Source organism: Mytilus galloprovincialis, chromosome 4 (assembly GCF_965363235.1).
Source record: "Mytilus galloprovincialis chromosome 4, xbMytGall1.hap1.1, whole genome shotgun sequence".
Lineage (NCBI taxonomy): Eukaryota > Metazoa > Mollusca > Bivalvia > Mytilida > Mytilidae > Mytilus > Mytilus galloprovincialis.
This window is the reverse complement of record NC_134841.1, coordinates 47,298,281-47,315,702: the sequence shown is the minus strand read 5'-3', so window position 1 is coordinate 47,315,702 and position 17,422 is coordinate 47,298,281. Positions and strand designations below refer to the sequence as shown.

Genomic DNA, 17,422 nt, shown 5'->3' with positions numbered 1-17,422 from the left:
ACTGATGTTAATAAACTCATCATAAATACCATGCAGGATTAAATTTTGTATTTACGCCAGACGCGCGGTTCGTCTAAAAAGGACTCACCAGTGATGCTCGAATCCAAAAAAGTTTTAAAAGACCAAAACAAGTACGAAGCTGAAGAGCATTGAGGACAAAAATTCCAAAAAGTTGTGCCAAATACAGCTAAGGTAATCTATTCCTGAGGTAGGAAAGACTTAGTATTTCTTATAAGAGAAATGTCAAAAGACAAATCTGAACTATAAATGAAAAGTAAAATCACAAAAATACTAAACTCCGAGGAAAATTCAAAACGGAAAGTCCCTAATCAAATGGTAAAATCAAAAGATAAAACATATCAAACGAATGGACAACACCCTGTCGTAAGCCTGACTTGGTACCTGCATTTTCTTGGAAAATGTAGAAAATGGTGGATTGAACCTGTGTTTTTTTATAGCGCTAAACCTCTCACAGTCGCATCAAATTCCATTATATCGACAACGACGCGTGAACAAAACAGACGTAATTGGTAAAATTGTCAAAATATGGGTGCAGCAGTCATCACCGTGTCGCAATCTCAATCAGAACAAAAACAAACAAATATTTTACAAAGAATCACAAAACAGTATATATAAAATTTAACAATCACATTTATTTCGTACTATTTTTGTATTTTATTTAAGTTATCTTTAAATCAACCCATAAAATTATAAGGATTGAAATATTTTAAGATACGATTACCACAGCAGAACACATTATAGACATGCATGCATGAATAAGAATTATGCTATAAGTCATTGGATTGTCTACCCCAGGAATAGATTGTCTTAGCAGTATTTGGCCAAACTTTTGTGATTATGAGTCCTCAATGCTCTTCACCTTCGAATTTTTGGTCTTTTTAACTTGTTTTATTCTAGCGTTACTCAGACGAGTCTTTTGTAGACATAACGCACGTCTGGCGTAAACAATTTTCATCCTGGTAATATTGTGTTTATTTATAAACATCACTGCTGAAAAGCATGCACACTGTCGCAGCAGGTTAAACACTGAGTCTATAGCAAATTACGCACACATATAATAGCACTAAAACAAATAAGGAATAAGCTATCAAATTGACGGCAAATTTGTATGAAACCAGACTTATGATTAATATTTAATATATGATCTTCATATATGATATATGAACGCGAACTTCGACTGTTTGACAGATGGAAGCATCAATAGTTTCGATGGCATACACAATTGACCGAATACCTATTTATATTTGAAATAAATAAAGGAGACCTTTTTTATCTCAATATTCAGAAACTATATATATAGCAAAATTGATCACCCAAAAGTCTATAAAAATTAATTTTGATATCATTAAAACTATTTATACAGTCCTAAAAGGTGTTATAGCACTCAACTAACCGTTTTAGCATGTTTACTAATTATCTTGAATGTTGATAGACAGCAAAAACACTCGGCAATGTGAGATCTAACAAAATGACAAATCACTTAGAACATTATTCTTCTGTTTATAGGATTTAAGGCCCTGGATTGACTTTTTTTGACAAATCTTTAGCCTTTTCATCTTTTATTTTGAAATTATTATAGACAGATAAACACGTTACACAGTAAAAAAATATCAGCAATACAATTCAATGCTAATATCAATAGGGACTCAATATATATTTATTGAGACTTTAGTTATAGATCTTGACACTGATTGAATCAAATACACGGAAAATTGTCCCTAATTCTCTATGTTATTGAATTCTGATTATTCATCAGAATTGCTTTTTGATCGCAATATGATTTTGAAAACATTTTGATGGAAATTAAAGGAAACATTGTCATATCTATCTCATATTTATTGTAAAGCACAATATTACTTTGATGTTTTGCATGTGATGAAATATTTCTGAAAACATTATCTGTGTAAGTGCTAATGTTAGTAATTAGTATATTCTGACAGTTAATAGTATTCATATGTGCAGTTAACTTGTTTTGATATGGTCGGATAAATGATGTAAAAATTAATTTTACATTTTAAAGTAATTCAACTTAGTCCCAAAATGACATTAACTTCATCAGAACACGATGTCCTGTACTTTTATTGAATTAAATTGTAGACCTTTAAGCTTGTTAGAACTTATGTTGGGTGTACATTTAAAATTAGAATTATATTAGGTGTCTTCATGAAGTGGTTTTCTATAGTATAAACGCTAGATTATTTCATATTGACAGGGACACACATGTAAGCACATTTTATAGCGAATAAAATTATAACGTAACTCGTATTATATCAGGATATGTGAACATTTATGTCAGGAGCATAATACAAAAATATGAAGATGTGATATAATTGCCAATGGTAAGAAATCAAATGACATACATTTGTGATGTTGTAAATTGAGCCCGGAAATTTAGATACGATCCGGTAAAAGTTAACGACAGACGACAGACGCCAAGTGATGAGAACAGCCCTTTGGGCCAGGTGAGCAAAACAAATAGAAGCAACAATACAACAACAAACTGCCAATATGACAGTAATCTTTATGACTATAATAACTATATAGAAAATGGATTCAAAGACTTAGTCCATAGAAATGCAAAAATGATTGAAAAAAAATATGTATTGCTTTAAGAAATGGTTGCCCTTAAATGATTATGTTTTTGATTTTTTGCACTTTTGCTTATTACTTTATAAACTATAATCAATATTCAGTTACAGAAATAATGATCACCAAAAAATCTATTAAAATTAATGTTGATAACAAGGAAACTATTCATTCAGTCCTTAAATGTGTTATAGCACTCAACTAACCGTTTAGTATTATCTTGAATACCAGAGATAGATAGCAAAAACACTCAGCAATGTGAGATCTAACAAAATGACAAATCAGTAAGAGCATTATTCTTCTGTTTATAGGATTGAAGGCCCTGATAGACGGTTTGTTTACAAATCTTTAGCCTTTTCATCTTTTTTTAAACTCTTGTAAACAGATAAATACATAACACAGAAAATAAATATCGGCAATACAATTCAATGCTAATATCAATAGGGACTCAGTATATATTTATTCAGACTTTAGTTGTAGATCTTGACACTGATTGAAACAAATATACGGAAGATTGTCCCTAATTCCCTATGTTATTAAATTCTGATTATTCATCAAAAGTGCTTTTTGGTCACATTTATAATTTTTTATGTTCAGATGAATAATGCAAAAATTAATTTTACATTTTGATGCAATTCAACTTAGTCCAAAAATGACATTAACTTCATCAGAAGACCATGTCATGTACTTTTATTGAACTAAATGGGAAGATCTTTTAGCTTGCATGTTGGGTGTACATGTATCTGTATTATATTGGATGTATTCGTGAAGTGTTTCTCTATAATATAAACGCTATCTCACGTTTGTTTAATAGATCATTTCATCTTACTAGGAAATTAAATGTATACTAAGCACATTGTATATCGAATAACTTGTTTTATATCCGGATATATAAACATTTATGCCAGGAGCATAATAGAAAAATAAGAATATGTGGTTTAATTGACAAGGGCAAGAGATCAAATACATTTGTGACGTTGTAAACAGAGCCCGAAAATTAGGATAAGATCCTGGTAAACATATCAATTATTAAAATAAACTTATTCTAAATGCACACTAAATGTTAAAAATATTTCCTTTCAAGGTACTACAATCTGTCGGTACTTATAGTTTGGCATTGCACAAGATCATGTTTTTTTTTTTTTGTGACTGTTAATGATGTCTTTTACTAAGTCAATTGATGTCGGATGTGTACTGATTGATATTTTAGTCTGAGATCATCATACATGTTTTTTTATTAGTTGTCATTGGCTTTGAACTAGCTGTCAGTATCTTCGAGTACTCTCAGATCTGTACTTTAGGTTTTTTTGTATTGATGTTACAGTACAAGTTCACGTCAACTTCGTATATATATAAAAGATGTGGTATGATTGCCAATGAGACAACTATCCACAAAGACCGAAATGACACAGACATTAACAACTATAACACCGTACGGCCTTCAACAATGAGCAAAGCCCATACCGCATAGTCAGCTATAAAAGGCCCCGATAAGACAATGTAAAACAATTAAAACGAGAAAACTAACGGCTTTATTTATGTAAAAAAAATGAACGAAAAACAAAAGTGTAACACATAAACAGATGACAACCACTGAATGTTTGTTAGATGTATTTCTATTCGTATCCAGCTGATTAGTTAAGCATTTTCGACTGATTTTCATAGTTTGTTCTTATGTTGTACTGTATACTGTCCCAGGTTAGGTGAGGGTTGAGCGCTCACAAACATGTTTTTCGTGTGTCTGCCCCAAGTCAGGAGCCTTTAGTTCAGTAGTTGTCTTTGTTTCATGTCTGTCATACTTGTTTTTCGTAAACTATTTTGATATAAATTAGGTTGTTAGTTTTCGCAATTGAATTGAATCATATGTTTTATGTCGGGATCTTTTAAAGCCGATCACACGGTATGGGTTTTTCTTATTTTTGAAGAAGGTTGCCTATCATTGGTTACATCCTCTTCAATTGAACTTTGGGTGATAGCTGTTTTATCGACAAGTCTACCACATATCTTTATGATTAAAATGTAAAGGTAAACAACTATAGAGGACTTTACGGCCTTTGACCATGAGCAAAACATATACCGCATAGTCGATATAAAAGGTCCCAAATTATAAATGTAAAACAATTCAAACGAAAAAAAAACTAATAGCAGGATTTATAAACAAAATAATGAAGGAAAAGCAAATTTGACATAAAGCAACAAACAACTACCACTGAATTACAGGCTCCTGATTAGGGACACGCAGAATATGGATAGCCAGAAAGAATGAAACATAAAAACTATACTTAGTGCTTTCACAAATGAGGCATTTAAACATTTAGTAATCACCACTTACTGAATAAGTTTTTTTGTACCAATGGTTCTGCATGATTGTCTGTAACAAAGTAAAGTCAAAATTTGAATTCTGGAATGTATTGACATTGTATTTTTTTTACGCATCGCTAGGAAAACTCAACTGGCGACAGTTAATCCTACGTTTCACGTAGACCAAGCATCAAATACGGTAAAATTATCTCTTAGAATACAATAGGCTACATGTATCCAAACGTTTGAGAAATATTATTTTTAAATGAAGGAATCACAGTGTATTTGTAGAAATTGAAGTGTTTTGAAGATGTTGCTATGAAAAGAAAGAAAAAAAACAACATTACCCTTAACTATATTTATGAAATCGAATCTTAGTTGTATTATTGGGTACTGACAAGAGAGTGGAAATACATTATTTCTTGCTATTACCGAATACATTTTCTCCAGAGAACTCTATAATAGATCATTTCACCCTTCTTTATAATCCTGTTATTGACTATATTTTTGACGTTAAACACTGTCATATTATCCCATCTTTATTTCAAAATATGCTTTTGATGTTGCGTAAGTAACGGGATATTTCGTAAAAATTATCTGATTTAGTGAAGCGCTTCTTTGAAATGTGAGCAATTAGTACAATTTAGCAGTTGGAATAAATTACTTCAACATGGAATTTACTTGTTTACCTATGTTTCTGTGAAGAATGCGAAAATTAATTCTAGAACTCGAAGCATTTAGCTTTGTCAACATTAATTTAACATATATCAAAGCACTTGTACTTTTAGAAATTGAAAGAAATGTTGACCAATTTTTGGTGTTGGAAAATGGTTTGAGGTTTGGAGTATAGGTACATAGTTGATGATGCCAGCGTTTCAATTTACTGGCGACGTCCACGTGTTTTCGCTAAATGCAATAGCCGTTTGAACTCAAAGGCCTTCTTCCGACCGAATGTAAAACCTTTGCCAAAGTAGGGCGTCTGTTTGGCAGTGCGGAATATACAAGTATACCGCCACGTCCGGTCAGAATGATGACGTTAAATCCGGAAACTCGTGTAGAGAGAACGCCAAGTTTACGACACGTTTCGAACCCGTGTTACACTTGTATAATTAAAGGGTCCGTATTTAGCCTGTTGTAAGACCAACTTTCTGTCCCTGTGCAATATACCCTCAATTTTCATTGACAGTATAAATTTCCCGACTTTCTCCCGGAAAGCATATATTACAGTACCTAACTACCTATTGTACGTATTGTTAATTTGATCTCGTCCTGCACGTGCATGATATATATGTCACTGGACGATTTCCAACCAACAATGATTTAACATTACATGTGTTTGTTTGTACGTCATTGGCCGATATAGATTAAGTCCTAAAGTACTTTTCAGGAAAGTAAACATAATGAATGTCGTTTAATAATATGGTGTCACCTAACTTGTTTATAGTGTATAAAGGAAGACTTTCAAGTAGAATGTTATTGTAACTTGCTTCTTATCCTTATAATAACTTAACTTGTTTGACAGTAAAGTATTTTAAGCTAGTCATTTACGACCAGTTTCCCTGTTTTGTCCAGTTATCACATTACAAGCGACAAGGAAGTATGTTGGTTAACTTCTAGCATAACATTCAATGAGGAAAAAGGCGATTTGACGGAAGTTACAAATCTTATTGAACGTTTTTACTCAAATTACTACTAGTATCTTGATCAAAAGTTCATCGTGTGCACACCATGTAGACTTTAGATAGCCTCGTTATTTCAAACAAGTAAACTAAAGAGACCGTAGTTTACGATATCCAAATCTGGTAAATCAATTAGGAAGACTTAGAGACAAATCAATGTAGCAAACAGAAAATGGGGTTATTGCATGAACTCCAAAGGGAGCCAGACAGGGTAAGCGTCTTCTGCTACGTATGCAACACCTGTCATGGGAATTCACGTTCAGTCAAAATGTCACAATCGGGAATAGGATACAATCTGTAAAATTACAGAGCAGACGACTATACTAATAAAATTGAGAATGGAAATGGGGAATGTGTCAAAGAGACAACAATCCGACCAATGAACAGACAACAGCCGATGGCCACCAATGGGTCTTCACTGTAGCGAGAAACTCCCGCACTTGGAGGTGTCCTTCAGCTGGTCATATACAAAATATGTATACTAGTTCAGTGATAATGAACATCATACTAAACTCCGAATTATACACAAGAAACTAAAATTAAAAATCATACAAGACAGAGTTAATAAATTATAAACGGCCAAATCGGAAAGTGTTCGGAAATTAAGATTATTATATAAATATGGAGGATTATGGCATCTGAATTCCTTGACAAAATTCAGATAACGAAACAAATGTTCTTTAGCACCTAAGGTTGAACATGAATCAAATTATGTGGGGCGTCTATATTGACAAGGGCGGCACTAGTATCCATAATGATTCTTGACGTTGATTCGTTTTAAATGTTAAAAAAAGACATCAGGAATCGCCAGCAGTGTCCAAATTACTGTTCTCGAAAGGTTTAAGAACTCTCACGCAACCTATCTGACAGGTCCGCAATTTGCCAGTTGCAAGGCCCCTGTACTAAATAATATTATTTTCTAGTGGCAGTCCGAATTGTCCGCCTCAAATCTTCGACCTTCTTTGCAAAGCATTCCTGTTGTATAGAATGTCGAAAACAAATCAATTAGTAAAGAGAGGCTGTTCAAATAAACACAAACACATTTTGACGATCGATATTGTTACTAATACATGTACATTGATATATGAACATTTTAAAGACTAATATAAACCTCGACTAAGAACCAATATAATAAGCAGTGATGTCGATCTAAATATCAATCGTACAATTTTGCTGCTATTCTGAACTTATCTTGGTAATCTTTCATCATGTGTAAATAATAAGTATGTCTGACAGTTGTTAATTACAACGAAGAATTGATATGCATTTTCAACTTTCAAAAGAAATTTATATAATTTTACATTTTGAAACATATAAACTATGTCCAAATGAATAGCATTCGAGTCATTAGAAAAACATTACAGTTCTTTTAAAAAATCGAACAGAAAGAACTGTAAGCGTGTTGGTATTTTCCTCCTTCTAATTATATATCTTGATTCTCTCTCGGTTAAAGTTCACGTGTTTGTCGGGCATTAAAATTTTCCTTACGTAAAGAACTACCAAACTTGAGTGAGAGAAAAAAAATGGAAAGAAGACATTTGTTTTGATACTTTTTCTTGCATACTTAAATGCGAGTAATCTCAGATCTATACTTGCTGTTTTGTGTGTTTTTTTACGGTTTATTTTTTCCTAATTTGTTATTTTGGGGTCTTTTAAACACTTTACTTTGCGGCATTGGTTTTTGCTAATTGTTTAAAGCCGTACGGTGACATGTAGTTGCTAACTTCAACGTCATCTGGTCCATAATGAAGATATATCATAAATTACATTTTATTTTTATATTGTACGTGAAAAACAAGCTGTTTGTTTTTATAGCCATTAGGGTAAACAAAAAGAAGATGATAACCTAGAGTTCAAACAGTCAGTAAAACCCATGATCATGCAAAAGTTTCTGCATCATCATGATATGAAAGAAATTTTGCAATAGTTTTTATGGGGTAGAGATACAATTGAGAATGGTCCAAAATGGTTACTAGTTACGTGAAAATAGACGTCATACTAAATTACGAAACATATAAATGAACTAAAACTTAAAAAACACGCACGACTTACAAAGGCCAGAGGTTCCTGACGTGGGACAGGCGAAAAAATGCGGCGGGTTAAACTCCCAAAGTGATTAAAACGCTGTAGGTGAATAAATTAACATTTAGTTTATCTGTAAATTTATTCATTTTTTTCCCTCAAACTTTAAACATTTTTAAAATGGTTTAATGTCATTCGCCTATTTTTCAACATCAGCCGACACTAGAAATCAATTCTGAAGGTTTAAGAGAAAACTGTTTCTACTTATTCGTTTATAACTCATTTCAGTTTCTTAAAGAATAATTTTGCATAGGTTTAGTTGTTGAAATTAAATGCCTAAAATAAAACCGTTATTTTTTTCTAACCTCTCGAAGAATAACAAATCCCCAATGGTATAATAACGCGACTTAAGCATACTGGATGTTGATGCCATTTATGTCCATAAATTGTTTGTTTATGGACATTTATTTCCAGTCAGGGCATATAAACATATTGAATTATACCACATTATCGATTAAATAGTTTTGATGACTTTTTTAACATGTCTTATATTTTCAGGCACTGCATTTATACTTTACACGAAAAGTACAATTATTTATTCGTGTTTTTGTCTTTAATTAAAAACTGTAAATCAGAAATTCTATTATACTTAATTAACAGTGAAAATATTTGTTGCACTTCGGGCGTTTCTCCGAATAAGTTTTTAATTTTAGCTTGTTCGTTGCTCATATTTCAGAAAAAGGTTCATGTTAGTTTTGATTTACTTTGCCGGAAGTTGTACAAGATATCCTTTTAAGGTATCAAGTCGCAGGTGCTCAATGTCATGACCCTAGTCATGAGTGAAAGACCGGTTACTAGAGCAAATGTATATCACAGAAACCTTGACCGTATGCTATAGTGGATCTAGTTTGGAAAAAAATACTTACTTTGCGCAATGCAATAATAAAATGACATCAGATGTTGACACTGTAAATGGCAAATGCGCCTGCCTCCCAAACTATTCTTCTTGTTCCGGTGGCAATTATAACCCGATTAATACAAATTTTGAAAATAATTCAGTCAGGTAAAAGAAGACCGTGAATTCACCAATCTCATACCAGAAGAAGACATAAAAGCAATGCATATGCATAACTAATCACAAAAACATGTAAAGAATATCTAAATTTTGAATATGCTAAAACTTAATTCAAAATATCAACAACTGAACCAAGCACAAATGACATATGATTCTCCATAATGACAATTCTTAGTTCTTCACATTGAATTGCTTGTTATCAAAGGAAGATTAAAAACCATATTTTTTAACCTTGATATCGATTCGAATTCACTACAAGAACGATACCGTGACTTATTGACATTGAAACTAGTATGAAATAAAAACGACAAAAAACAAAACTATAAGAAACGAAACTGGGTCGTCATTTCCATGCACAATTCCATTTCAAACAAATGAAACAATTTAAGTGACTATCACAAAAACAAAATAGAATGTTACCATTTGTATTGTATAAATCTTCTCATCGTTTGTACTTAAAGCTTCAAGTTATTTATATTACATAAGAATTTCATTTTACTACTTGACAATTTATATCTACCAATAATTAGACTGTAGACTTTTTTCAATTTTCTGCGTGTTCTAATAAACTAGCTAACATGAAATCAAATCTAGTAAAAAGGAGGATTAGAAACAAGCAATTATGCATTTTACAAATCAGCTGGACCGTTTTTAATCTAATAAATTGTTTTACTATCTATAACAATCTAATTGATGCATGTATATATAATTGCATTCACACCTTTTTATTTGTATTTCAATAAGTTTTAGATTTAAAGGTTTAGCTGTTGCTTTGAATTAGTCCCTATTTGCAAGGTTCATAGAATTTAACAGTCATCTTATTAAGTGTTAATGGCGATTGTTCTATATACATGTACATGGTTATTTTTATGATTTAGGTCATATGCTTTCCTTGTTCAAAGTGATGCATATGGCTTCATGTTGTATCAGTAGCTTAATTGACAGTGGTTATTTGAAACGTTGGATCGGTCAAACATCTTCGAACTGTTTCCAAAACTTTGAATAACTAATACTTAGTAGGATATTATGCCTAGAACGGCAACACGTGCATTCTTGTATTTTTTATTTACACAAAAACAAATTATTCGATTACTTACCTATCTATTTGAAATAGGTCTAATGAAAATGCAACGAATCTATATATTGAAGGCACAGCAAAAAGATACGTTAAATTAGATATTTTCTTTCCCATGATTTTTTTTTAAGGCACAAATTACAGCATAGAAATAAAATTGATGACCATAATTTGAATGTACAATAATATCAAATTAGTTACGTGTACGCAACATTTTTTTTTTTTTTGTACCTTGGAAAACGTTACCATAGGCGGATCCAGCGGGCCCTGGGGACCCGGGCTCCCCTTTCGTGGGAAAAATTTGGTAGATTATATAGGGAATCACTAAAACATGACGGGAGCGCCCCACCCCTCCCCTTTTAGGTCAATCAGCGCCCCCTCCTTTATAAAAAATTCTGAATCCGCCACTGGTTACATACGACCATATGCATTGATTAACATAAATGTCTTAATTAAAGTACACCGGAAGGGTTCGAAGTTTCTGCCCATTATAATGTCACTCGCATCATTACCAATAGTAATACCCTTTTATCTCATTCATCGAATTACCTCAGTTACCAAAAAAAAACAACAAACAGATAAAGGTCAAATGAATTACAGTCTACGTATAGTATAATCTGGTTAGACATAGTGAATAGAAAAAACATAAGTTCACAAAGTGTAATTCTCAGTATATTTACTTAATAAACCAGTTTTAATGACCTTACTGTTTATCATGAGTTTATAACTGTAGTCTAAAATATTTCATTTCAATGACAAAAAAATACATTTTGTTATAGATTTTTTTTTTTTCTTAAATAAATATATAAACAACCCATTAGCAAATAAATTAATTACATTTTCTCAAGGGGTTTGTTTTAATGTACTTAATATTTATTTGATATTATTTCATTATAAATTGTTCTGAAAGATGCTTTGTATTGAAGTGCTGTTATAGTTTTTTACACGCATACTAAAAGATGACTAGACGATGTTTTTACGTAAGGTGACTCTTTCATGATAGCTTTAAATTTTTTTTTATTTGGAGTAGACAACATGGTTAACAATTCCATAGGTTTGTTTTTGCAACTGCCTTATAAGTATTCCATGAATAGTTGAGGAGGACGGGAAGTGTTTGAGAACAAACCCATCGATATAACTCACCCTCTTGTCTACTGAAAGCTTCTCATGTTACGAAATCTACGTGCGTTGACAATAATTATTTGAAGGAGGTCCAGTGCGTAATTTCCACGAAGAGCAATTTACCAGCCAGTGTTTTATTAGCTTCTAGATTATATTTCATTTGTCGAGAGGCAACACGAAAACAAAGAAACAGTAACTCTGTCCCATTATATATGTGTCTGTCCAAACCAGAAGCCTGCTATTCATTATTTTCATAGCTGACTGCGGTATGGGTTTTATTCATTGTTGAATACCGTGTGGTGGTGACCTATGGGTGTTAAGGTGGTGCCTAACACTACAGGGAGATAACTCTGTAATATCAGCTAAACGGTTTAATTACATTGCGTTGTGAAGGCAATATAAAGCTCCATTGATCAAAATTAGTGTTAGTGAAACTGTTATATAACCAGTGTAATTTTTCTGATAAAACGCTTGGTTCAAATTATTTTATTTTTTTATATTTTTGTAAAAGGGTCAAATTAAATACTTTGTCAATATTAATGAAAATTAAACGAGCCAAATTAATTTTAGTGAAAGTGTTGGGTACCACCTTAATTTCATTTAATTTGTCATTTGGTCTAAATTGTGGAGAGTTTTTCTAATTGGCGATCATACCACATCTTTTTATTTTTATAGAAGAGATACAATCGGAAGTCGTTAAAGAAATCGTTATTCAATTTTCACTACTGCACCTTTTAGTCTTCTTTAGTGCACGAAACTAATCTTAATATTTGGTTACAAGGAATTTTAAATACAAGTGGTCAAAACAATTTGAGCATACAAATATTTTAAAGAAACGATAAATTGAGCATTATGAATGAAAAATGAAAAGATTTGTAACGTTATTGCTACACTGAACATTACTTTAATTTATACGAGTTCATTAACTGTGTTTTCCGAAATTAAAGGAGGGTATGACACGACCAATTTAAAGACAAGCTAAACGGAAGAATTACAATGATTTTACCCATGAAATAAACTTAAGGAGCATCAACTCGGTAATGTGCGTTGCCATACGTCTGGCTCGCTTAAACAGACATGTATTTGCATAATTGTCACAAGAGCTAAAACTAGCCTTTCAATCTAAAAAAATATGAAATCACTACAAAATATTTGATGATAAACAAATACATCTGTCTCGCTGTTCAAAATAATAATATACAGTTTTGACGTTGAAATTACTTTCTAAAATTTGAGATTGTGTGTGTGTGTGTGTGTTTAAATTTTTTTTTTTTTTTTTTTTTTTTTTTTTTTTTTTGAGTAAATATCAATAAAATATTTGTTTAATATGTGAACTCTGCCAAATGGGTCGGTTTTTGAAAATCGGTTGCATTTTAATTGATGTATCACCTTAAACAACGTTTGTGTGGTTTTTTTTTTAATTTTATTTGCTCACCGTCTGAAACAAACGTTTAACTTTTTCCTGGTTTCTCTATGGTAAATGTATTAAAGTTTACTGACAGCAATATAAGGTTAAAACAATAAAGCTTTTAAAGAAATAGATCTTTCAAGAAATTACCAACTGTTCAAGTGAAATTCATTAGGTTGAGTATAATATTTATAGCAACCGGAAATGAACTGACTTGTTTAATGATGAACACTCTGTTTTGAATGACATATTCTTTTATTGTCTACGTTCCACAAACTTTACCAATACAATGATAGATATTTGACAAGTGCTTGGCCGGTCACCTTTTGCTGATTTTAATCAGTGTATCAACTTTGTCCAGTAGATGCGAAAATCAATAAAAGTCACTTTGTTTCTCACGGTGTGTTTGATAAAAGCATTCCATATAATACACGCAAAAATACATAATACACGCAAAAAACAGACAGCTCATATCACAAAATGCGATTTTCTCTGATTATTAAATATGTTTCTAAAATTTTGAAACTGAATTAGTTCATAGATGATGATGTTTGAACCTTACGAACAACCATTACCAAGTAAAGAGGTCACTGAATATTGTATGAAAGCTATGCTAAAATAGATTTCATTAGGTCACACAAGTCTAATTATAACATGTGATACGCAAATGACTGTTTGATCATGACAATATATATTCTAATCCATTCATGATTAATTACAAAATGTAGTAAGGCACACGTAGTATACTAAGATAGATCTTTATGGTGTTTTCGTCATTCCAATAAAAATGGTAATTCCACATCAAAGAATATGTGTGTCACTGCCATGATGACCACGGATATTTCTTGTTTGTCAAAGTCATGATTCTATAATCTGTTCTCCTTTCATGGCTAATGGCTATCATGTAACTTGACGAGTGCAAAATGTGAAGCAACCACTGCCAACCCTTCTTTAAAAATGCTCTGGTGTACATGTTCCTTGGAAATAATTAGTGAATTGATATGATTAAACTATGCAAGGCACGCGGACATGAGACAGCAACCAAACAACCAATATCAAATTATAAAGACAAATAGGGGTCATAATAATTAGACTTTTATCTTTTGATCGTTGTGATGTCATTGAGGAGACATGTGATCAGAATTTTACTTTAAGATAGTTAACCTTAGTTTACCCCATTGTGAGCATTTTGTCAATTCGATTCACTTTTATTAAGATTGTGTGTCTCATAAATGTGGGTTTTGCTATAATAAACTTTTCCAAATAGTTTTACAACTGCATGAAACCTTCATTTCAAAGCGTCAAAATTTGCATGAATGCGAGTAATCTCTTTACAGCACTCTTCACTCGCAATCATTTTAAGCATCTTATATCTGATGAGTTTTAGACAACTGACAAAGGCGAAACAAGACAATAGGAAAGCAATTGCTTGGCCTTTCACCCTTATCTTTTGTTTGTCATTTCTTGAATTGTGTTATCTATGACGTTGAAGAGTTAATTTGACAAATCCCATTGTCGGTTAATATACAGGGGCGGATGCAGGAATTTTCGAAAGGGGGGGTGCTAACCCAGGGCAAAGGGGGGTGCAAAACATGTCCCGATACAAATGCATTGATCGGCAAAAATAAAGGGGGGGGTGCGCACCCCCGGAACCCCCCCCCCCCCCCTGGATCCGCCACTGATATATCAAATTAGATGACATATATTGAACAAGACTTTTAAAAAGTACAAAGCATATATATTCAGATTAGAACTTTATCAGGAGTTTGCTTAGCACATTTACGGAAATCCCTTATCGGATGAACTTGGCATATATTGTAGTTTGACGTCAAATAGATTTGAGGTATTTAGATCAAGTCACTACAAAAACAATCGAACTGTGTGATTTTATTTTTTCTAGTAAAAACTATGAATATAAATTTTCTACGACTACAAAGGAAATCAAATAAAAGAGCGATGAATTTGCGATAAAACATAATCATGGCTTTATTGATCACATAGACTAAAAAATATTGAAGCATTAAATTCTTATAATAACACAAATTAACGACACAATTAACAATTTAACCGTGACCAAAAACTATCATACATAATCACACTTTAATATTCCGTAGCTACATGTACATGTAGGTTGGCAATATTTCAATATAACACCTAAATTTGAATTTGCCTCATTTTGAAAGCTCAATCTTAAAAATTATGAAAGCATACATGTAGGTTTTATAATTAAAAACCTACATACATACGTAAGGCCCGAGGCTACATTCTTTGTCAAAAAGGGATCAAAATCAATTTTCAGTATAACGATTATGATGTCTAAGATTTGCAACGTTTACATTTTCTTGTTTTATTTTCAAGTCAAAGTGTGAATTCACGATGAACAGAAAATAGTTTTAGACTAAGACGATATTATATAACTCCGTACATATTTGTTATCTAAGCAAAATGATTTCGAAAGGCACCTAGTTTGACCTTAAAGATTTAAAAGCTGGCAAACAAAGTGCATGGACGGAAATCATTATCAATCCTTTCATAGGACAATTACCGACTTTATAAAGTCTATAGTGTTGTAACCTTGCTTCAACAACAAAAATAAACAGACAAGACATTTCAAATTCTATTTCTAGAAGGTATGCTTTTAACGTTGTTTTTTGTACAATATCAGATTTGTATGGTCGTAATTGTTTCCCCAGGCATCTCTGATAAAGCGAACACTTTCATCGTGAAGAATGTATTATAACAATACCACTTTTTCAATGTCGGAAAGACAAACTAATTGTCGTGCTGTTGCTCAGAGGTCATTATTTTGTGGCAGAAAAATATGATCATGGGTTTCGTAAAGATAAACAGATATTGTTAATTAAAAGTCGTTTATTGATCATAATTTACAGGGACAAACAAGAAAGCATTTATAGCTGTACAAAATTTAATGTATACTTAACTTACAAACTTAACACAAATTCAATTTAATGTATATAAGAACATCAATACATAAAGTTTTGAAATTTTAGTATGGTATCATGGTGCTGAAAAAAATATATCTTGCAGAAACCGATGATAGCATGATAAGTTTTATATAAGTTTTGACTTTATGAGAAATATGATATCATATAATCTCTTAAAGTTCAATTACAAATTTGGATAAACTTTTTAAGTTGTTGCTATATATTCAATCTCAGAAAAGATTAATGTGGAAGAAGTGCTTTTCAATTCGTTTGATAATGCACAGTTAGATGAAAGTTTGTCATATAAATGGTCCATAGTCTCTAGTAAAAAAATATATGAAACGATTCAGAGAAAAAAACTAACTGTCAGTTCATGCCAAACATTTTATGTTTTTATTTTCATTACCCTTGGTTCATAGACAGTAGCACTTTTGGAGCAGGAACCGAACCCATTGCATGGCAAAATATGATTCCATATCTGGTATATCATGCTCAGATTCCACTGAACCATGTCTGGTCAATCCTAGTCAATTAATATTTTTTCATCCTATAATATACATGACATATTTGCCATTAGATGTAAATAAAGATATAAACAACATTTTTCAAAATAATACTTTCCTTTAATAATTGAGTTGTTTCTCTTTGTGTTATATTTGTTTAGTACCCTAGATGAAGATGTAGGAAGCTGATAAATTATTAAGTATTTTTAATAGTTCATCTCGAAAAAGAATTAAAATATATGCTAAACTGTAGACGGTATACATTAAGAAGAACATGTTGACCAATGGGCAGTACAATACGATGGGTTTCATATTATGTATGACAATACTTATTTGCTTCAGGAGTGCAATGTAGTTTCCGTTGCGATTATAAGTATTATTATAGTTCTGTTTTATAGGAGGTCGTAATATTAACATAAAAATCTGTTTTGGATCCGCTCAACACTGATTACTTAATTGATCGATTGTCGTTTGCTTAATCATGTTAATGACCAGCGGTAAAATTTTAAAAAATATTAAGGCCGACAAGTTGTCCTGTTGATATACATGTAAATAAATGAAATATTATTAGTACAATAACCAACGACAACCACTGGATTAATAAAAAAAAAAAACCCTATTGGTTAATTGAGAGTAAAATTTATTTTTGTTTCATATATGGATTTATTTTTCGTTTCAAGATGTC

General features: G+C 31.8%; 1 protein-coding gene across 2 annotated transcripts in view; it reads left to right on the top strand.

The window, feature by feature from the left end:
- The window catches only part of LOC143072290 (QRFP-like peptide receptor), a 204,515-nt gene that overhangs the window by 28,166 nt on the left and 158,927 nt on the right, over window positions 1–17,422 (top strand). Inside the window, exon 1 of one of the 2 annotated variants that reach the window (XM_076247151.1) lies at window positions 15,782–15,919. The exons of the other annotated variant lie outside the window; for it this stretch is intronic. The gene's annotated coding sequence lies outside the window, so the exon portion shown is untranslated. Of the gene's footprint in view, window positions 1–15,781; window positions 15,920–17,422 lie in introns of those variants that run through there. 2 annotated transcript variants of the gene reach the window in all.